This window comes from Choloepus didactylus, chromosome 3 (assembly GCF_015220235.1).
Source record: "Choloepus didactylus isolate mChoDid1 chromosome 3, mChoDid1.pri, whole genome shotgun sequence".
In the NCBI taxonomy this organism is placed as follows: domain Eukaryota; kingdom Metazoa; phylum Chordata; class Mammalia; order Pilosa; family Megalonychidae; genus Choloepus; species Choloepus didactylus.
In genome coordinates, this window is record NC_051309.1 from 79638202 (window position 1) to 79662963 (window position 24762).

The 24762-nt window shown below is 39.2% G+C and overlaps 1 pseudogene; it reads right to left on the reverse strand.

The window, feature by feature from the left end:
• Positions 1 to 22772: 22772 nt before the first annotated feature.
• Positions 22773 to 24142, reverse strand: LOC119528670 (annotated as a pseudogene).
• Positions 24143 to 24762: the final 620 nt, after the last annotated feature.

Consider the following 24762-nt stretch of genomic DNA (forward strand, 5'->3'; position numbering starts at 1 on the left):
CTCAATAAAACTGAGTTAAAACAACAACAAAAAAACAAAAAAACACAGTCAGTATTGTCCTTTACACTTTGGCCTGATTTGCCTTAGTACTAACCAGATCTGCTTCAGTCATATCTCTGACTGAAGTCTGAAATTTTCAGATTTGTTGACAGTTGCTATATGAGGTAATACTGACATTCATAGCTGCTGAGCTCTAGCTCTGAGTTTCAGGCATCACACAGATCCCCAACATTCCAGAGACTGACTAGGTTATACACAAAGAGCTCAGCATCTCAGAATTTGGAGATAACCATTACAACTCATGAATAGATGTGACAGCTATAATAGTTTACAATCTAGGAACCATTACAAGAAGCATTCCCCTTATAACCTGTGCTCTAAGATTCCATTCTCAGAGTTTACACATTATAGTTAGTCCATATTAGTGAGGCATTATAATGTTTGTCTTTTCATTTCTGGCTTATTTCACTCAAAATGCTGTCCTCAAGATTCATTCACCTAGTTGCGTGTCTCACAGCTTCAATCTTTCCTGCAGCTGCTCGATATTCTATTGTATGCATACCCCAGAGTTCACCATTTTGTACATGAGTCAATGTACCCATAGGCCATCTCCACCCATTGCAAATCATGAATACTGATGGCTGTCGGCAGAGTAATTTTTGCCAGAAGAGAAACAGGCAAGGAAGCTGATGTAGGCACACTATGTACCCTTACTCCTGTGGAAAAGCCAGCACAAAAGTGGTTAACAGGTGAAAACCCAAGAGGAAAGGTTATTACCCTGAGGCTGTTTTATAGTATTTTCACAGGTATTTCTTAGTTTGCATTGTACCTGCTCCAGTTTTGAAAGTGACATTAAGTTTGTTTTTCTTCCCATTAATTGTTTTCCCCTTCCTTTGTAACTGTCATTGGGAATCAGCGTGAAGGCTCAGCAGGAGCAATTAGTGGGTCAGTCAACACATGTTCAGCCAATAAGTGAAATGAACTAGACTTGTTTTAGGCTTGCTTGAAACCTTGTTCTTAAAAAAAATGAGACCCTTTGTGGACCTGACTTGGGAGTTTGTCAGAAGTACCAAGGAGCCTGCTCTCCAGTGCCTGCTGGGGTGTTAAACTTTAGTGTGATGGGGATGAGGAGGGTGTGGAAGGCGGGTGGGTGTGGTGACTGGCCAGAGGGGAGGTGGCTTTCACAGTGGGAGCTCACCCCACGCAGAGCCAGAGAGGCCCATTGATTGGCTGTTGCTTGCCACAAAGGGCTGTCAGTTCTGCATTTATGCCCATTGATGCAAGGACTTTGGGTCCAGGGGATGGTATGAATAAGTGTAGGAGCACTTTCCTGATAGAGGAGGAAAGAGGGAGAGGTCCCAGAATAAAAGCTGAAAGGCATTTCTGGGTATTTGGCCCCAGTTTTCAGAGGTTTGGAAATATTTTCTGGAACTGGAACACAGTTCTCTCAATTTCTAGCCTGGGGCCTTTACTATCATATCATTTTGCCAATAATTCTTCAAATTTTGTAAAATTTAGAGTCAGTTTCTTTTCTCCCTCCCTCCCTTCATTTACTTGTTCAGTTTGATTCACGTGGTTAACGAATGGCTTCTATATGCTTGCACTCTGCTAGACACAGGGCTTATGATTTCACTTTCTATGCAACACATCACTTGATTGCCTCCCCACGCCCCTTAAGCCATTCCCCAGCTGGCTTTTGCCCTAGTCATTTCCATCTCAGTGGATGGTACCCGCATTCACTTGGTCGCTCAGTTAAAAACCTGGCATCATTCTTGATGCATCTTTTTTTCCTTCTCACCCCACATCAAATCCATCAACAAATCCTACTGAGCCACCACTGTCACTCGCCTAGATGACCACAGTAGTTTATTGGTTGATCCTCTGGGTCCAGGTTTCCTCCCTTTCAGTCTCATTTCCACATATACCAGCCAGTATGATTTTTAAAAATGGTAAATCCATGTTACTTAACTGATCAAGACCTCCCAAAGGTGTCATGATGTACATATAACAAAATCCAAAGCCCCTCTCTTACATCACCCATATTCTCCTCATTATTCCTGTTGGTCTGTACTCCAATGTCACCTCCTCCTCAGAGAAGCCTTCCCAGAGAAACCTAACTAAAATAATTCCTACTCTAGCCACTTGTCCATTTTTAATTTTCTTCAATTTACTGCGAGTCTCTTACTGAAATGACATCTTTATTTATTTACTTATTTATTATCTCTCTTCTACCAGAATACAGGCTCCATAAGGTACACTGACTTGGTCTTATTCATTGTTCTTTACCCAGAGCCAATGACAGTGCCTAGCTCATAGTAAGTGCTCAGTAAGTATTTGCAGATTAAGAAAGGAAGGAAGAAAGGTAGGGAAGGAGGAAGGGAAGAGGGAGGAAGGGAGGGAAGAAAAAATTGGAATGAATCTAGAAATTTTATTAAAGAATACTACAACCTTTCTCCAACCCCATTCTACATGTCATTTAGTTATGGCCACATCCATCATACATATACCTGATATTATCTGAGGGCAGAAACCCTGCTTAAAAGGTTATCCTCACTCTTTGTCATTCTACCATGACATATATCTGTGTCTGATGTCTTGTTAGGTCTTCAGCTACTCAATCTTTCACACCCTGAGGGGACTTCCTTGGAGATGACAAATAGAAAACAGCCAACCACGATCAAGGTTCCGAAGGAATGAAAAAATGGGCTAGATTCCAGCACAGAAAAAGGGAGAAATGACAGACAGGGAGGCAGTCAAGGCACTTAGGATAAAATCTGCTTCCTTCATCATTCCGATCAAAAGTTGGGCTACAGAATCTATCCTGAAAATGTAGTTTCCTCACTATATTACTGAATTTAACATTTGGATTGTCATTAAAATAATTGGAAAGAAAAATTGGTTTTATTTTATTTAAAAGTAGTTGATCAAGACCATAAACTACAGGATAATTAACCTCCCAGGAAACAGGAGGACAGACCTCCCAATTTAGGCCACATTATTCCCATGCTGCTGGGTGGTCTTTTGGTGGTTGTGAACTGTCAACAATTTCAGGAGGAATACAGATAAAGAAATCTTTGATAGTTGGACAAAATGACAATTGGTCCAAATATTTCATATTGTTGAATCCCCTAATTAAACCACTGGACATTTATATGGCCATTGGAGCTTAATGGGTCTGCATCCTGGCAGTTTCTATGACTTATTTAAGATTCTGAGGGCAAAAAGATGATCATGGTTAACTGCTATTCATAGCATCATTTAATAGATGGGAAGATTGAGGCTGAGAGAACCTCAGTCTGATAGTTTTCTGGGTCTAAGAGTCTTTGGAAGCCTGAGATAAATGAAGAATGAATCATATCCAAAGGAGGACCAATTCATTAATTCACTCAGACATTTACTGAGTAGTCTCTATGTCCGTGGCCTTGCCCTCAGGGGGTTCCCTATCTAGCATAATGAAAAGGACACTCAAACTTCCTGTAATATGATATGATAAGTACATTATGGAATCAAAGCAAGTTGCAGTGGGAGCTGTGAGGAAAGATTCACATATTCTATATGGGGACCACAGAATGCAAAAATATACAAATGTCATTTTCCAAATGACATTTAGAAAAGTCACAGAGGAGATGACATTAAAGGATCAGAACGTGCAGGATGCCACCTAAGGTATGTGATGTTCAGGGTGACACTTGCATTGTCATTTCCAATGACATTGGAGCTAAAACCTATACCCTAGAAATCATTACAGTACTGAAAATGACATGCTCCAGGAATTGGTTTTGTTGCTGGAGACATCCATTTTCTTGTTTAATTCTTATTAATACATTTTTATATCTCCTACCCTGCCCGCTTCCAAGGAGGACTGGAGGTGGCTGTTCATTTTCCATGCTACCTACTGAGTGTTTATTTAAAGTACTTTACCATCTAATTTGGACAATTTTTACACCTAAAAACCAAAAATGCATGATGTTGTATGATAACGTTGGTTATCTTCCCTTGAACAAAGCATTAAAAGCCTCTGCTTTTCCTTATTTAACAATACATTCCATATTGCTCTAAGTGAGGATGGGTCTTTTTTCAGCAGGAAAACAGCTAAGGCTAAGGCACCATGATTATTCTAGAGAATGCTCATGGAAATGCCCATCTTTGAAGCTTTCACTCAGGCATCCTGGCAGAATCATTGAAATAGTCTGAGAATATATCATTTTTGCTTTTTCATATGTAGGACTTGTGTTTCTACAGGAATATCAAACTGAGCAATGCAAACAGGTAAGGCTGTATACTTTCTCACAGGATTTCAAAAAGAAAACAAAACAAAAAATAGAGCTAGAGAGGGCCTAAGTGGTGAGTGAGGACAATAACTCATTTGATAAATGAGGGGACAGATGAAGAGAAGAGAAGGGATATAATTGAACTTATACATCTAAGAGGAAGAGTTGGGCAGTGTTTGCCTGGAAAGAATCATCTAGAGTTCTGACACACCCACTCCCCCAGGCCCCACCACACATACCACACTGTGCCCCAGCTTCAAAAATGCTAATAATCCCAACAACTTACTTTGCAGAGATGCAAAAACCAATAACCAAATTTATTTGGAAGGGCAAGGTGCCCCAAATAGCCAAAAATATCTTGAGAAAGAGGAATGAAGTGGGAGATCTCACACTACCTGACTTTGAAGCATATTACAAAGCTACAGTGCTCAAAACAACATGGTACTGGCATAAGGACAGAGATACCAACCAATAGAATAGAATTGAGTGTTCAGAAATAGACTCTTGCATCTGTGGATAATTGATCTTTGATAAGGCAGTCAAGCCAAATCAACTGGGACAGAGCAACCACTTCACTAAATGGTGCTTGGAGAAAGAGGACTCATACCTCACACCTTATACAAAAATTAACTCTAATTGGATCAAAGACCTAAACATAAGTGCTAAGACCATAAGGCTCATAGAAAAAAATGTAGGGCACTATCTTAAAGATCTTGTGATAGGAGGTGGTTTCCTAGACCTTACACCCAAAGCGCAAGTAACAAAAGAACAAATAGACAAATGGGATCTCCTCAAAATCAAACACTTTTGTACATCAAAGGACTTTATTAGAAAAGTAAAAAGGCAGCCTACACAATGGGAGACAATATTTGGAAACCACATATCAAATAAGGGTTTAATATCCTGAATATATAAAGCAATCCTACAACTCAACAACAGAAAGACAAACAACCCAATTAAAAAATGGGCAAAAGACATGGACAGACACTTTTCCAAAGAGGAAATGCAAATGGCTCAAAAACATATAAAAAGATGCTCAACTTCACTGGCTATTGGGGAAATGCAAATCAAAACCACAATGACATATCATCTCACTCCTACCAGAGCAGCCATTATCCAAAAAGCAGAAAATGACAAGTGCTGAAGAGGATGTGGAGAAAGGCGCACTTATTCTTTGCTGGTGGGAATGTAGAATTGTGCAACCACTCTGGAAGGCAGTGTGGAGGTTCTTCAGGAAGCTAAGTATAGATTGGCCATATGACCCAGCTATTCCATTGCTAGGTATACACTCAAAGGAACTGAAAGCTAAGACACATATGAACATTTGTAAACTGATGTTTATTGCAGCACTATTCATGATTGCCAAGAGATGGAAGCAGCCCAAATGTCCATCAATGGATGAATGGATAAACAAATGTGGTATATACACATGACAGAATATTATGCAGCTGTAAGACAGAACAAAGACATGGAACACATAAAAACATGGATGAACCTTGAGACCATTATTTTGAGTGAAGTTAGCCAGAAACAAAAGGACAAATACTCTATGGTCTCACTAATATGAACTAACACTAGTGAGCAAATCCTGAGAGTTAAAAGCTGATAACACAGGCTACCAGGAGATAGAAAGAGGGTAGAGATCAAGCATTTGATGCTGAAGGACTACAGAAATGTTCAGCAGTATTGATTGTATAGATCCAGAAATAGATAGCATAATACTGTGTAATGGTAGCACAATATTGTAAGTACATGGAACAAAGATGTCTGTGAGTAAAGCTGAAAGAGGCGAGATAGGGGAATGTATGACACCACAGGTAAAGATAGATGATGAAGACTGGGACTGTATAACTTGGCAAAAACTGGAGTGGCCAATGACTGTTGCTAAATGTACAAATATAAAAATGTTCTCACATGTGAGAGAAGAAATGAATGTCAACCATGCAGAGTGTTGAAAAAGGGATGGTATTTTGAGAAGAACATAATCAAAGCAAACTGTAGTCTATGGTCAACAGTAACATTCCAATATGCTTCCATTAAATGTAACAAAGGTAATATACCAAAGTTAAATATGTATGTGAGGGGGATATGGGGGAGGGATGTGGGATTCTTGGTGGTGGTGTTGTTTTCTGTCTTTACTATTATATTGTATTGTATGACATTTTTATTTTTCTTTTGATTATCTTTTTTATTATTCACCAAAAAAAACTTTTTCATAATAATCAATATGTTCAAATGCTGACTGCAGTGATAAATGTACAACTACGTGATGATGCCGTGAACACCTGATTGTATACTGTGCATGGTTGTATGTTATGTGAATATATCTCTATAAGATTGTAGGAAAAAATATAAATAGAGGTAAAAGTGCTGGAGAAAATATGGAGAGAGGGATTTATCTATTAACTGTTGATGAGGCAGAATGGTGTAGCCTTTCTGGAGGTCACTGTGGTGGCTCCACAAGAAGCTAAGTATGTGGGGCCATAAGGTCCTACAACCTCATTATAGGGTATGTATTTGGAAGATTTGAGAGCAGAGACATGAATGGACATTTGCACATTGGTGTTTGTGGAGGCAGCATTCATGATTTGCAATGGGTGGAGGTGGCCTAAGGGTACATTGACTGAGGAACAGAATGGTGAACTGTGGGGTATGCATACAATGTAATATTGAGCAACTATGAGAAGGAGTGAAGCTGTGAGATATCCAACAAGGTGAATGGATCCTGTAGACAGCATGCTGAGTGAAGTACACCAGAAACCAAGGCAAACACTATAATGCCTCACCAGTATGGAGTAACTACAATGTGTAAACTCAGAATTGAATCTTAGAGCACAGCCTAACAGGGAAATGATTATTGTAATGGTCCCTAGATTGTAAGCTCTTACAGTAGTCAAATCTATTCCTGAATTGTAATAACTATCTCCAAACTCTGAGATGTTGATCCCTTAGTGTATAACCTGATTGGACTCTGGAACACTGGGTATCTGTGTTGCACCTGAAACTCAGAGCTAGAGCTCAGCAGATATGAATATCAGTATTAATGCATACAGCAACTGTTAAAAAAAAAAAAAAAAAAAGCTGAAATAGAGCCCAGACTTCAATTAGAGATATGAATCAAGCAGATCTGGTTAAGACTAGAACAAATTGGGCCAAAGGGTAAAGGCTGAAAGTTTTAAGACTGTTAAAACTTCAACTTCCATGTGAGGCCAAGGGAAGAGATGTTTATTTGGTGTAGGATCTACATTTTCTAAACAATATGACTTCTACAGTCAGTTTGTTCAAACACTACAATTACATAGAACTTCGAATAGGAGGTGAGCTATGGTAGGTCTGTACAGATTAGAATGAAATAGTGACACCTCCTAAAGGATTTGGGTGGAGAATAAAAATATATATTTGGGGCACCCCTGAAAAGCTGGGGGAGGATGCAGAGGTGTTGGACTTCCTCACCTGGATTGTTGCTGATGTTCTCACAAACATTGGGGACTGGAAAGCTTGATGTGCTGAGCCCTCTGTCTTGGGACTGGCCCCTATGAAGCTGGTTGCTGCAAGGAGAGGCTAAAACTGCTTGTAATTGTGCCAGAGAGTCTCCCCCAAGTGTCTCTTTGTTGCTCAGACGTGGCCCTCTCTTGCTCTAACTAAGCCACCTAGGCAGGTGATCTTGCTGCCCTCCCTGCTATGTGGGACCTGACTCCCAGGGGTGTAAATCTCCCTGGCAATGCAGGATATGACTCCCAGGGATGAATCTGAACCCAGCATTGTGGGATTGAGAACATCTTGTTGACCAAAAGGGGGATGCAAAATGAAACGAAATAAAGCTTCAGTGGCTGAGAGATTTCAGATGGAGTCGAGAGGTCACTCTGGTGATTCTTATGCACTATATAGATAACACTTTTTAGGTTTTAATATATTGGAATAGCTAGAAGTAAATACCTGAAACTACCAAACTCCAACCCAGTAGCCTTGACTCTTGACGATGATTGTAAAACAATGTAGCTTACAAGGGGTGACAGTATGATTGTGAAAACCTTGTGGATCACATTCCCTTTATCCAGTGTATGAATGGATGAGTAGAAAAATGGGAACAAAAGTTAAATGCAAAATACAGTGAGATGGGGATGTGCTTTGGGTGTTCTTTTTCATTTTTGTTTTTTATTCTTATTCTGATTCTTTCTGGTGTAAGGAAAATGTTCAAAAATAGATTGGGGTGATGAATGCACGGCTATATGATGGTACTGTAAACAGTTGATTGTACACCGTGGATGATTGTATGGTATGTCAATATGTCTCAATAAAACTGAGTTAAAACAACAACAAAAAAACAAAAAAACACAGTCAGTATTGTCCTTTACACTTTGGCCTGATTTGCCTTAGTACTAACCAGATCTGCTTCAGTCATATCTCTAACTGAAGTCTGAAATTTTCAGATTTGTTGACAGTTGCTATATGAGGTAATACTGACATTCATAGCTGCTGAGCTCTAGCTCTGAGTTTCAGGCATCACACAGATCCCCAACGTTCCAGAGACTGACTAGGTTATACACAAAGAGCTTAGCATCTCAGAATTTGGAGATAACCATTACAACTCAGGAATGGATGTGACAGCTATAATAGTTTACAATCTAGGGACCATTACAAGAAGCATTCCCCTGATAACCTGTGCTCTAAGATTCCATTCTCAGAGTTTACACATTATAGTTAGTCCATATTAGTGAGGCATTATAATGTTTGTCTTTTCATTTCTGGCTTACTTCACTCAAAATGCTGTCCTCAAGATTCATTCACCTAGTTGCGTGTCTCACAGCTTCAATCTTTCCTGCAGCTGCTCGATATTCTATTGTATGCATACCCCAGAGTTCACCATTTTGTACATGAGTCAATGTACCCATAGGCCATCTCCACCCATTGCAAATCATGAATACTGCCTCCATGAACACCAGTGTGCAAATGTCCATTTGTGTCCCTGCTCTCAGATCTTCCAAGTATATACCCCATAATGAGGTTGTAGGACCCTATGGCACCCACATACTTAGCTTCCTGTGGAACCAACACACTGTCCTCCAGATAGGCTACACCATTCTATTTCCCCACCAACAATGAATAGGTAGATCCCTCTCTCTACATTTTGTCAACACTTGGGTCCCTCTGTTTATATTTTTTCCTGCAATTTTATAGAGATATATTCACAGACCCTACAATCAACCACAATGTGCAATCCGTTGTTCACAGTATCATCACAGAGTTGTGCATTCATCACCACAATCAGCATTTGAACATATTCAGTAAGTTCTTCACTGCAATCTCAGCCATTCTACCCATTCCAGACTGGTGTATGCGTGTGCCGGTCACAGAAGTCCCTGAAACCACTGTTCCATACAGTTACTGGCTATTTACCATCTGCCCTAGAGTCTTTCTGAAATTCTGAAGCAGACAAATTTGGTTTCTCTGATACCCATCAACTATCATTTCTACAGGTGTGTATCTTCTCACTTATTCCTTTAAGATATCTCTTCTTTGTCATTTTCCTTTCTGTATTCCTACCTTTTTTATGCCCTTTCTCCATCCCAACACACACACACACACACACACACACACACACACACACACACACACAGCCCCAACACAACTGTCTTCACCCCAGCCCTCCAGAGATGAATCTGCACAACTCTGCACAGGAAGATGGAGTCAGAGCAGCATGACTCAGCAGATGTGCATGGGAAAGTGACAGAGGTGGCAGGAGTGGCCTCAGTGCTAGGCCTGTTAGGATAGCTTTCTGCTGGTGGTAGACCAGTGGGTGCTAATAGGAATAGAGGGAAATAGAAAGAGAAGAACTGCCATGTATTTGGAGAAAAAATTGAGGATTGGAGCTGTGGAAAATAGGTTCCAGCCAGGTTGCACTTTACTGCCATGCCCAGAGCAAGAATACAAATGCGGGCCCAAACATCTTTTGTATAAATATTATAAAAATATAAATAAAGTTTTAAAAAACTTGCCAAATAGAATTTGTTCTATCCCCACCTTTTAACAAATATACATTCATAAAAAATATATATATATAAAAAATTGGGGTGAAGCTATGCTTTTTATCTTAACTCTAGTATGTCTGAATTTAATTGTCACGTATAACTGGGTGTTCTGTTGATGGCCCAGTGCTAGGTTTACAAATAATAAAAAAAAGACATACACAATGCATAAATTATTATTTATTCTCTGAAAATATTTTTCTCTTTTTGCCTTCATTTCAGCAAAATCATCTGTTATGTTGTTTTATAACCAAGATTTACCACATAATTGAAGTTCTGTTAACAGTGATAATCTATGGGTTTAAAAAGCAAACAAATATTCCACACAGATGTTGGTGATGGGGTGGTATATGGGAATCTTTTATTTTATTCATGATTGTTCTGTGAACCCACAACTTCTCTAATAAAGCAAATAAAAGGGTTTTTGTTTGTTTGTTTTTTAAAGCAAAGGTCAATTGTAATCCCAGTAAAAACAATTGTCTGTTCTCTATAGTTCCAGAAAAAGAGAAAGGTCTGATGCTTACTGACCTTGCTTTGGCCCTGTTTACCTTGAACCTATCCCTGTGGCCCAGGAAGATGGAGTGCTCTGAATGGTCAGTATCATCTCACAATGGTAGAGCCATTGGGGAATGCCTGATGCCCCCACACTGCTACATGAACTCAAGGGGAAGATAGTTATAGCTAAAAACATGCAGCATAGCTATTGTTCTTTTTTTCTTGTTTTCTTTTTTTTTTTTTTCTTTTTACCTTGCAAGTTAAGCTTAATAGAGTGGGAGAAAGGAAGAAATTTTCTGAAATGAGATGTCTTTGATTAAAGTATTTTAAAATATATACATTCATGGTAACATTTTGAAATGGGACGTGTAATCATAGTAAATAACTAAAGAAAATCTTGATTTCCATTTATATGTAGATCAACAACATGCAAACTAAAAAATATGGCTTTAGGATACATACATACAAGGTAAAATCTATTTTAAAAATCAAGGGAGGAGAAGGGAAGATGGCAGATTAGGAGAGTCAGGGAAAAAAAATGTCTCCATGAAAAACACTAGATAAAAGACCAGAAAACACTCCAGGATACGAATTCCAGCACTGCACTGACTAGACAAGGTCTGCTAAATCCACAGGGACCGTGCACTTGGTGAACCAAGAGTCTACGTTCAGAAATGAGTGAGTGAGGCTGCTAGGGAGCCAGCAGCCATGCTGTGGTCAGGAGAAACCGGGGGTTGGTATTTGGAGAGGCATTAGTTTAAAAATCCAAGAAGTGGCTATGGATCTGGCAGCTAGAGCCACACAGTTGAGTGTGGGTGTCTGCCTTCCCCACCCAGGCACCTGTCTCAGTATCTGGCATGGACAATAGCCTTTCACACACCTGCAGCTAACTCTGCTAGAGAAAGGAAGATGGAGGTCTGTGAAAAGGGGGAAATTACCATGCCCCATGCAGTCATCTTTTCAACGGGCTGGGAACTCCCCTGCATGGCATTTTGGCCCAGAGTTACACTGTACAGTCAAGTGCAGTGGGAAGTGCCATCCAAATCTCGGGCACCCACTTTAGTATCTGGTGTGGATAATAACCTTTCACACACCCATAGCTAATTGTCCCAGAGCTAGGAAGGTGACGGTCTGCTGAAGGGAGAATTTACCACACCCCATACAGCCAACCTCCCAGTGGCCTGGGAATGCCCCTGTGAGGTGCACCTGCCCAGAGCTTCCCTTGGAGACTGCACTCACCTGTGACATTGTACTGTCTTCCCCCCACAGAGGCTCTTGGAGGCAGGAAAGGCATGGAAGTCCCAGAGACCCTACAGCAATACCAGGGACTTGTGAGTCTATGGTAGAGACAGTCTGTGGGGAGACTGAGCTGCAGGTTTGGTCTCCTGCAACAGCTTTAAGTCTCCAGGAATACCTGGGAGATTTGATTCCTAAAGACACCCCCCTCCCTAACTGCTACACACCCCCCACATTCAGGGCTGGTAGCAAAAACTACACACAGAAATTTGGGTCACTGATTGTACCCCCACAACATTCAGACCCCCACTCACCATACAGACAAAGTTGGGGAGAACTGGCTTGAGGGGAATAGGTGGCTTGCAGGCACCATCTGCTGGTAAGTCAGAGAAAGTGCACACAACCAAGCTGTAGCTCTCACAAATTAGGGATGATTGTTCAAATAAACCAGCATATCCTAAAAGTACCCTATCAAGATAAGCAAATGCCAAGAGGCCAAAAACAGAAAATTTTAAAGCACATGAAGAAACCAGAAGATATGGATAACCCAAACCCAAACACTCAAATCAAAAGTTCAGAGGAGACACAGTACTTGGAGCAATTAATCAAAGAACTAATGACAAACAATGAGATATGGCACAGGATATAAAGGACATGAAGAAGATCATAGAAGAGAATAAAGAAGAATTTGCAAGACTAAATAAAAAATAGACAATCTTATGCAAATAAAAGAAACTGTTGATCAAATTAAAAAGATTCTGGATACACCAAGTACTAGATTAGAGGAAGCTAAGGAGAGAATCAGTGAGCTGGAAGAGGCCAGAATGGACAGTGAAGTACAAAAGGAAAAATAGGGGACAAAAATTGAAAAAATAGAAATGAACCTCAGGGATATGATGGACAACATAAAGCATGCAAATATAAGAATCATTGGTGTTCCGGAAGGGGAAGAGAAAGGTAAAGGTCTAGGAAGAGTATCTGAAGAAATGGTAGGGGAAAACTTCCCATACCTTCTAAACAACATAAATACACAAATCATAGATGCACAACGAACTCCAAACAGAATAAATCCAAATAAACCCACTCTGAGATATATTCTGACCAGACTGTCAAATGCTGAAGAGAAGGCGCAAGTTCTGAAAGCATCAAGAGAGAAGCAATTTACCACATACAAGGGAAACAGCATAAGACTAAGCAGTGACTACTCAGCAGCCACCATGGAGGTGAGAAGGCAGTGGTATGACATATCTAAAATTCTGAAAGAGAAAAGAATTCTTTATCCAGCATAACTCTCCTTCAAGTTTGAGGGAGAGCTTAAATTTTTCACAGACAAAAAAATGCTGAGAGAATTTGCTAACAAGAGACCTGCCCTACTGGAGATACTAAAGGGAGCTCTACTGCCAGAGAAACAAAGAAAGGAGAGAGAGGTATGGAGAAAGGTTCAGAACTAAAGAGATTTAGTAAGGGTACATTAAAGAAAATTAAGAGAGAGAGGGAAAAAATATATCTGACAAACATAAACCAAAGGATAGGATGGCTGATGCAAGAAATGCCTTCATAGTAATAACGTTGAAAGTGAATGGATTAAACTCCCCAATTAAAAGATATAGATTGGCAGAATAGATTAAAAACTATGAACCATCAATATGATGCTTACAAGAGACTCATTTTCCACATAGAGACACAAAGAAATTGAAAGTGAAAGGATGGAAAAACATATTTCATGCAAGCTACAGCAAAAAGAAAGCTGGTGTAGCAATACTAATCTCAGATAAAATAGACTTTAAATGCAAGGATGTTATGAGAGACAAAGAAGGTCACTACAGACTAATAAAAGAGACAATTCAACAAGAAAAAATAACATTCATGAATGTTTATGCATCCAATCAAGATGCCCCAAAATACGTGAGATGAACATTGGCAAAACTAAAAGAAGCAATAAATGTTTGCACAATAATTGCGGAAAACTACTATACATCACTCACTCCTATTGATAGATCAACCAGTCAGAGGACCAATAAGGAAATGAAAAATCTAAACAATCTGATAAATGAATTTGAATTAACAGACCTATATAGAACATTACATATCAAATCACCAGGATACACATTCTTCTCTAGTGCTCACGGAACTTTCTCCAGAATAGACCATATGCTGGGCAATAAAACATGCCTCAATAAATGAAAAAAAAAATAGATTATTCAAAGCACACTCTCTGATCATAATGGAATACAATTAGAAGTCAATAACCATCAAAGACTTAGAAAATTCAAAAATACCTGGAGGCTAAACAACATGCTCTTAAACAATCAGTGGGTTAAAGAAGAAATAGCAAGGGAAAGTGTTAAATACATAGAGATGAATGAAAATGAGAACACAACATATCAAAACCTATGGGATGCAGCAAAAGTGGTACTGAGGGGGCAATTTATAGCTCTAAATGCATACAATAAAAAGAAAGAAGGAGCTAAAATTGAAGAAATAATGGAGCAACTGAAGAAGCTAGAAAATGAACATCAAACTAATCCTAAACCAAGTAGAAGAAAAGAAATAACAATTAAAGCAGAAATAAATGACATAGAAAATGAAAAAACAATAGAGAGAATAAATAACACCAAAAGTTGGTTCTTTGAGAAGATCAACAAGATTGACAAGCCCCTAGCTGGACTGACAAAATCAAAAAGAGAGAAGACCCAAATAAACAAAACAATGAATGAGAGAGGCAACATTACTGCAGATCCCGAAGAAAATTTTAAATTATAAGAGGATACTATGAACAACTGTATGCCAACAAACTAGATAATTAACAGGACATGGACAATTTCCTGGAAACACATGAACAACCTAGACTGACCAGAGAAGAAATAGAAGACCTCAACCAACCAATCAGAAGCAAGAAAATCCAATCAGTCATCAAAAAGTTTCCGACAAATAAATGCCCAGGGCCGGATGCCTTCACAGGGGAATTCTACAAGACATTCCAGAAAGAACTGACACCAATCTTACTTAAACTCTTTCAAAACATCGAAGAAATGGAACACTACCTAACTCATTTTATGATGCTAACATCACTCTAATACCGAAACCAGATAAAGACGCTACAAGAGAGGAAAACTATAGGCCAATCTCCCTAATGAATATAGATGCAAAAATTCTCAACAAAATACTTGCAAATTGAATCAAAAGACACATTAAAAAAATCATACACCATGACCAAGTGGAGTTCATTCCAGGCATGCAAGGATGATTCAATGTGAAAAAATCAATGTATTACAACACATTAACAAATCAAAAGGGAAAAATCAAATGATCCTCTCAAAAGATGCTGAAAAAGCATTCAACAAAATCCAGCATCCTTTTTTGATTAAAAAAAAAACACTTCAAAAGGTAGGAGTTGGAGGAAAGTTCCTCAATATGATAAAGAGCATATATGAAAAACCCACAGCCAGCGTAGTACTCAGTGGCAAGAGACTGAAAGCCTTCCCTCTAAGATCAGGAGCGAGACAAGGATGCCCACTGTCACCACCATTATTCAACATTACGCTACAAGTGCTAGCCAGAGCAATCTGGCAAGACAAAGAAATAAAAAGCATCTAAATTGGAAAGGAAGAAGTAATATTGTCATTATTTGCAGATGATATGATCTTATACCTGGGAAACCCTGAGAAATCGATGACACAGCTACTTGAGCTAATAAATTTAGCAAAGTAAATAAACTTAACCAAAGATGTAAAAGACCTATACATAGAAAACTACATAACTTTACTAAAAGAAATAGAAAGGGGCCTAAAAAGAAGGAAAAAATATTCCTTGTTCATGGATAAGAAGGCTAAATGTCATTAAGGTGTCAGTTCTACCCAAACTCATCTACAGATTCAATGCAATCCCTATCAAAATTCCAACAACTTACTTTGCAGACTTAGAAAAGCTAGTTATCAAATTTATCTGAAAGGGGAAGATGCCTCCAATTGTTGAAAACATTCTAAAAAAGAAAAATGAAGTGGGAGAACTTAACACTTTTTGTCTTTGAAGATTATTATAAAGCCACAGTAGTCAAAATAGCATGGTACTGGCACAAAGGTAGAAATATTTATCAATGGAATCAAACTGAGAATTCAGAGATAAACCCCCAGATCTATGGTCGACTGATCTTTGGTAAGTCCCCTAAAATCACTGAATTGCAACATAACAGTCTTTTTAACAAATGGGGCTGGGAAAGCTGGATATCCGTATTGAAAAGAATGAAAGAGGATCCCTACGTCACACCCTACACAAAAAAAATTTAACTCAAAACGGATTAAAGACCTCAACATAAAGACAGTACCATAAAACTCCTAGAAGATAATGTGGGGAAACATCTTCAGGACCTTGTATTAGGAGTTCACAAGCAACAAAAGGAAAAATAGATAAATGGAAACTCCTCAAACTTAAAATCTTCTCTATCTCAAAGGAATTTATCAAAAAGGTGAAGAGGGAGCCAACTCAATGGGAAAAAATATTTGGAAACCATGTGTCTGACAGAAGACTGATATCTTGCTTATATAGGGAAATTCTGCAAGTCAACAACAATAGGACAGACAGCCCAATTCTAAAATGGGTGAAAGATATGAAAAGACAGTTCTCTGAAGAGGAAATACAAATGGCCAAGATACACATGAAAAAGTGTTCAGCTTCACTAGCTATTGGGGAGATGCAAATTAAGACCACAATGAGATATCGTCTCACACCAATTAGATTGGCTGCCACTAAACAAACAAGAAACTACAAATGCTGAAGAGGATATGGAGAAATTGGAATTCTTATCCATTGTTGGTAGGACTGTATAATGGTACAGCCACTCTGGAAGACAGTCTGGAGTTTCCTTAGAAAACTAGATATAGAGTTACACTTCTATGCAGTAGTCTCACTTCTCAGTATATACCTGGAAGATCTGAAAGCAGTGACATGAACAGATATCTGCATGCTAATGGTCATAGCAGCAATGTTCACAATTGCCAAGAAATGGAAACAACCCAAAGTCCTTCAACAGATGAGTGGATAAACAAATGTGGTATATACACACGACGGAATACTATGCAGCAGTAAGAAGGAATGAGGTTGTGAAACGTATGACAACATGGATGAAACTTGAAGACATAATGCTGAGTGAAATAAGCCAGGCAGAAAACAAAAATATTGTATGTTACCACTAATGTGAACACTGAAAAATATAAAATAGGTGGTTTATAATGTAGAATGTAGGGGATCTAGTGATAGACAGCAAATAGTGAAGGGGGAACGATAATCTAGTAAGAACAGATAAGTTATCATGGGTAAACTTAATGTTCTGGGAATGCTCAGGAATGACTATGGTTTGTTAATTTCTGGGAGGAATGGTAGAAACAAGCACACAGAAATGTAGTTATTTTAGGTTACTTGTTTTTCTTATTCCTTTGCTGGGTTATAATCTATAAATATTCTCTTGAGTTAGAGTAGGAACATGTTGGAAGTAATGTAGTTATTATAGGTTATTAGTTTTTTTTTAATTTGTTTTGCCTTTGTTTGAAAAGTTTTTTTTATTGTCTGTTTTTTTTTTAATTTTCTGATAAAGTTAATTGAAAAAAAAATACAATGAGAAAAAAATATATATATTCAGAGTCCCCTGAGGAGCTGGGGGAAAACACAGAGGTGTTGGGCCTCCTCACCTGGATGGCTGTTGATGTTCTCACAAACATTGAGGACTGGCAGGATGATGGGCCAAACCCTCTGTCACAGGACTTGCCCTTATGAAGCTTGTTACTGCAAAGGAGAGGCTAAACCTGGTTATAGTTGTGCCTAAGAGTCTCCCCCTGAGTACCTCTTTGTTGCTCAGATGTGGCCCTCTCTCTCTAGCTAAGCCAGCTCAGCAGGTGAACTCACTGCCCTCCCCCCTACATGGGACCCAACTCCCAGGGGTGTAATTCTCCCTGACACACAGGATATGATTTCTGGGGATGAATCTGGACCTAACATCGTGGCATTGCGAACATCTTGACAGAAAGGGGTATGCGAAATGAAACGAAATAAAGTTTCTGTGGCTGAGAGATTTCAAATGGAGATGAGAGGTCACTCTTGTGGACATTCTTATGCCCTAATAGATAACCCTTTTTAGATTTTAATGTATTGGAATAGCTAGAAGTAAATACCTGAAACTGACAAACTGCAACCCAGTAACCTTGACTCTTGAAGACGTATGTGTAACAGTGTAGCTTACAAGGGCTGACAATGTGATTGGGAAAGCCTTGTGGATCACACTTCCCTTTATCCAGTGTATGGATGGATAAGTAGAAAAATAGGGACCAAAAACTAAAGGAAAAATAGGGCGGGAGGGGGGAGGATGATGTGGGTGCTCTGTTTTTACTCTTATTTTTTCCTATTCTTGTCTTCATTTACAAGGAAAATGTTCAAAAAAAATGGATGGGGTTGATAAATGAACAACTATATGATGGTAATGTGAACAATTGATTGTACATGTTGGGTTATTGTATGGTATGTGAATACAATTCAATAAAATTGAATATAAAAAAATCAAGGGGATTAAAAAAACACAAAATTTCAGGTGTGGGGTTGCTTTTGGGGAAAGGCAGAAGAGTTAGGATGAAAAAGGGCACTCAGGGAGGCATCAAAAATGCTGTCAATACTCCATTTCTTAACCTGTTGTCAGGCACATAGGGGTTCATTTTATCATTATTCTTTATTTCTCATACATATAATACATCTTATTTTATTATATGTTTAATATTTAATTTTAAAAACTAAAGAAAAAGGAAATCCAGCGTAAGTTGTATTTGAGACTTTTGTAACTGGGGATTAAAGAGTTTAAATTTCTTTTAAAGGGTATGTGATTTGGCTAGTACATTATATTATCTGTAGGCAGTATTTGAGAGGACAACTGTTCTGACTTTTCTTCACCTTTTGCCCTCTATTTAGCTGCTAGAATCTGCCCTGATTCCATTAATAAAGCTGGAATTGAGTTAGGCATCAGTGCTACCACCTCCTGCCCCGTAGTCTTATCACCATCCATACTAGTATTATTGCTTATGAATATTCATGAAAGGCCCATTCTAAACCAGGCATGGCTTCAGAGTCAGTGGAGCTGTGCAGTTGCTTTGGATTTGGAAAAAAAGAACCAAGAAAGCTCTGACTGCATTCTTCTATACGTTTTTTCCTAATGCTCCTGTAACTATGCATGCCATGTGTGAAATGGGCAATCAAAAGTCCTTGCTGCTTCATCAGAGATGATACTATGAAACCATCATCATTAATTAAGCAAAAAAGGGACAGCAATAGCCCAGCCTGCACCAGCACGTGAGGCTGCTGAGGTCACTGAGTTGACCATGGGAGAAGCTGTCTGTCACTGTGGTCCCCCGGCCAGGATTCCTGCAAAAATCCCCCTGTCCCCAACCCCTGGCAGTGTCAGGCCTGAGAATCCAGCTGGCCAGGAACCAGAGTAGCTGACACCCACACAGTCCAGTTCACACTTCTCACTCCAAGCTGGAGATCCGCCTCCAGGTGCAAGGTCCCCGGAAGCCGTGCATTCCACAGACCACCAGGCCGACCCCTTCCACTGTCCCTGAAGCCTGTGCTCAGCCCCAGGGTCCTGCCCCGGTGATCCTGAGCCCGCAGGCCCCAGTGAACCAGGTGCCGTGGTTGGCACAGGGTGGGAGAAGAGGGCAGACAGCCCCCCAGCACAGCATGGCATATTGCAAAATTTCACAGTACTGAATGTACTTAAATCTGCTCTCCAAAAAAATATACAATTTTTATATGATAAATTTTGGGAATTGTTTTTGTAACGTTCCATGTATGTTCAACTCTATTTGGAGAAAAATGAGGCAACTACATCTGCAATATGATTTCAGGGAGCTCACTCTCTCCTCTGGCTCTGCCACAGTGCTTGAAATTCCTTCCCGTAGGTCTCTCCTTAAGGTATCTCTGGAAAATGTGCATTATAGCTGGGTCATTCTGGAGAAATAACAAAGAAGTCAACATGTTCAGCAGGATGACCCAGTCTTTGATATCATCCATATCAGGCACCTACTCTTCAAGGTTATTTCAGGTTTTCACTTTTGATTCTCACAGCAGTTCTGTAAGGTAGGCACAGCAAATATTATCCTTGTTGTGAAACCAACGATCACAAAAAATGAATGAATGTCTTACCTTAATGTACACAGTGTAGGAGATGCACCATATTAGAATTGCAAAACTGTATCTCAGCTTTCTTGGAAACAGAAAAACAAATTGGGAAGTTGCTTACTGAGCTGTGATTAGGCAAGGGGACTGGACAATCCTGAGGGACATTTGATCCAAGCTGTAAGAGAACATGACAAACTACCCCTTTTCCATCATGGTATACAGTTCACCCGGTTACAGGGTCTCTCTGTCTTACATGATGAAGAATTCACACTGACACATTCATTTCCACTTCTGATCTCCATGCCAGCCAAGCCCTTTCTCTTCGTTCCTATTACACTCATTTCTGTATTGAACAGCTTTTCATAATATACTGTATTTCAGGGATATACAGTGTCATTGATTATGCTCAAGGTGATTATTTTCTAATTTTCTAGCTTTGCACATACTGTTTCCTCTGCCTGGAATTCCCTTCCTCTCGGTCCCCACCATCATTAACACAACCAACACCATTGCTAGCCTGGCAACTTTCATTCTTCAAAATTGGGCCAATAAAACACAAGCTAATGTATATGATTAGAGCTACAGATAATCAATGTGCATATAAAAGAGACCAGAACTTAATTTACAAAGGTAATAGCAGGTTTTGTGTTAGACTTGTTAGAAAATCTTTCTATAAGATCATTGTGGTGAATTTATCATTTTAAAATTGAATAAAATATTGCTCAAAATCATTTCCTCTGGAAATTCTTCTCTCAAACTAATGGACATAACAGGTAACTTTATTCTTGTTGTATCAGATACACTCATCTTTTTGTAGTCTATCATCAAAAAAAAAAAAAAAAAGAATACAAGAGCTTTGGAGTGTGCTTCTGCCACTTACCAATTGTGTTAATTTATTCTCTGAGCCTGTGTTTCCTCATATGTTTAACTGAAGTAACAGCTCTTACCTTGGAGGACTGTGATAAGGATCAGAGATAATCTTTGTAAATCAGTTAGTACACTGACTGACATACAGCCAGTATTTAACCTTAGTAGTTCTAATCTCGCTGAGAACTCCTCCGGGCCAGCAGTGTTTACTCCATCTCAAGTAGTCCATTGTTTCTAGCAGAGACCTCAACACAAAGTAAGTGCTCAAAAAACATTTGTAGAATTAATGAACAAATATAGGGCACACAATAACTTCACTGGTAGGTTATGTGCTATAGTCTATGCCCTCTAGCCAAAGATCACCACAAAGACACCTGGGTTTATGATCTCTACCGTGAGTAAGAACATACATTATGGAGAACCATGAGGTGTCTCAGTAAGTGTTAGAAAGGACTTGTTATAGAATTTGAGCTTGTTTTTGGTGATTTGGGGGAGCATTTAAGGAAGTGGGGCTTTGCCGTAGATTGAGCGCTGTCAGGAAGTGGGTATAATTCTATGATTAAGTAGCTTAATAGCTCTTATTCAGAGAGAAGAAAGACTAGGGCAAGGCTAAAGCTGTAATTAGCAAAGCAGCAGCAGTCACTCATGTTAGGATTGGAGATATTTGGTCATTTTAGGGGCTTAGACAGTGTTCATGTTTGTGTTCAAGCATGATTACAGAATGGTCTTGTCTTGATTGATCACAGTCACAGAGTGGCCTTGTCTAATGTTAGTGTTCTATGAAATTACCTGTGTTCAACAGGACAACACCAAGACCTAGCTGTGAGTGCCAGGTCAGCTCCTGATGTCAGGCGCAGTGTTTCTTTTTCTCACTGTGGAACTGCTTTCTTAACAGGTGACATTATCCAGGATTTAATTCTTGAAAATACCGCCCTGAATGCTGGGGTCTATGGGATATTTACCAATTTTTTTATTGACTGTTAACCAAATCTCTATATTTATGCAAGTGAGTGCTCATTTAATTTTTTTCAACTTCCAGTGTTTTTATTTTTCCTACAACCTAGATACAATTAACTCTCAAATTTATTACATATTGATATATTGATATAACTACATGAAGTTAAATTTTTACATGCTACACATGGCCTTTATTACAGAACTTGACCTTTTAAGGTAGTTTATAAACATTACAAGGTACTCTCTGTTTTTCCATCTAACCAAGGTTGCAACAACAAACTACTCCCATTAAGTATTTTGCAAAGTACTTAAATCAATGTAAATGATGATCTCTCCCCTTAGCAGGTGGAAAAAACCCTGAATTCCCATCCTAAAAAATTGTTAACCCTGAACTACTATCAAATTTTTATCAAATTTCAAGAGATGGAGAACGAAAAATAAGCTATGGGCAATTCAGTCTTTTGCCAAAGTAATTCAAGGCTGACTTTTCAAAGGAAGACAATGATTTCTCGTTAAACTTTGTTTTAACGGATCTCAAAATTCTGTGACAGATTTTTGGTCAAGTTGTTCACATTTTAAAACTACTTATTTTAAAACTAATAAATTAAAACAGCCACGTGAAAACAAATGGTCCACAAAACAGTCCTTTCCTTCTGAAGTTTTTATAGTGCGTTATTATCATTAACCAGTCTTTACTATTAAACTTGCACAAGCAGTTCTGAGACCATTCTTCCACCACTGGGATGTCAGGTGTTATGGATAATATTCATTTAGCCTTCTGAGCTTTCTGGGCAGACTTGGTGACCTTGTCAGCTCCAGCAGCTTTCTTGTCCACTGCCTTGATGACACCCACAGCAACTGTTTGTCTCTTATCACAAACAGCAAAATGACCCAGAGGTGGACAGTCAGAGAAGTTCTCAACACACTGGGCTTGCCAGGAACCATGTCAACAATTGTAGCTTCACCAGATTTTAGGAATTTGGGGCCATCTTCTACTTCTTACCAGAACGGCGATCAATCTTCTCCATCAGTTCAGCAAACTTGCAAGCACTGTGAGCAATGTGACAATCCAGTACAGGTGCACATTCAGCACTGACTTGGCCTGGATGGTTCAGGATAATCATCTGAGCAGTGAAGCCAGCTGCTTCCATTGGTGGTCATATTTGCTGTCACTAGCCACATTGTCATGACCAACTTCTTTTACAGACACGTTCTTGACATTGAAGCCCACATTGCCCCCAGGAAGAGCTTCACTCAGAGCTTCATGGTGCATTTCAACAGACTTTACTTCAGTTGTAACATTGACTGGAGAAAAGGTGACCACCAAGCCCAGTTTGAGAACACCAGTCTCCACTTGGCCCACAGGGTCAATTTTGTAGACATCCTGGAGGGGCAGATGCAAGAGTTTATCAGTTGAACAAGTAGGTGGTAGGGTGCAATCCAGAGCTTCAAGCAGTGTGGTTCCACTGGCACTGCCATCCTCCCAGGTGACTTTCCATCCCTTGAAACCAAGGCATCCTAGTAGTTCCTCCAGAATGTTGTCACCATTTCAACCAGAAATTGGCACAAATGCTACTTTGTTGGGGTTGTAGCCAATTTTCTTAATGTGATGCTGACTTCCTTAACAATTTCCTCATATCTCTTCTGTCTATTGAGTTACTCAGGGGAATCCATTTTGTTAATACCAACAATTAGTTGTTTCACACCCAGTGCGTAATCCAGAAGGGCATGCTCACAAGTCTGCCCATGCTTGGAGATACCAGCTTCAAATTCACCAACACTGGCAGCAACCATCAGGGCAGCACAGTCAGCCTGAGATATTCCTGTAATCATGTTTTTGATAAAGTCTCTGTATCCTGGGGCACCAGTGATGGTCACATAGTACTTGCTGGTCTCAGATTTCCACAGGAAGATATCCATGGTGATGTCATGCTCGCTTTCAGCTTTCAGTTTACCAGAGACCCAAGCATACTTCAGGACCCCTTTACTGTCTCAGCAGCCTCCTTCTCAAATTATTCGAATGTTCCGTCAATTCCACCACGTTGTACAATAGGTGGCCAGCAGTGGTGGAATCTATGTGCCTGAATCTACATGTCCAATGACAACAATGTTGACATGAGTGTTTTCCTTTCCCATTTTGGCTTAAGATAAAGTAAGTGATGGTTTTCACAACACTTGTGCTGTGGCAGCAAACCCATTGAGAAAAATATCTCATTTAATTTTAACCAAGAAGTCTCCATTTGACTATTCCACTTTTTCAGGTTAAGATTGGAAAAGAAATGGGAAAAAAAATGACAAATGACAAATGACATTTTCTTCTGTGATAGATCCAAAAATAAGATAGACTCCATCATCTAGAGCAAGAGGTGAACTAAGTAAATTTCCCAAAAAATCCCTAGTTCAAGTTAGACTATAACATAGGCCATCATTGAATGTTAGCAAAAATGGCTCACCCTAAATGACATCAGCATTATACTGAAACCTTCTTGGAGTAATGGCAATAGTAGTATGCCAATCATCATTTATACATACACACATATATACATAAATAAATGAATATATGCTTATTTATATATTGCGTTTTAATCCTCCCAACAATCTCATAAATTATGTTGCTCTGATTTTACCGTGATGGAAATTGAGGCTCAAAGATGTGAAGTAATTACTTCGCAACAAAAATAGGTGATAAAGATGGAATCAGAACTCAAGATGGCACAAAGTCCCCTGACCAAAAAACCACTTACCCTACTGCTTCC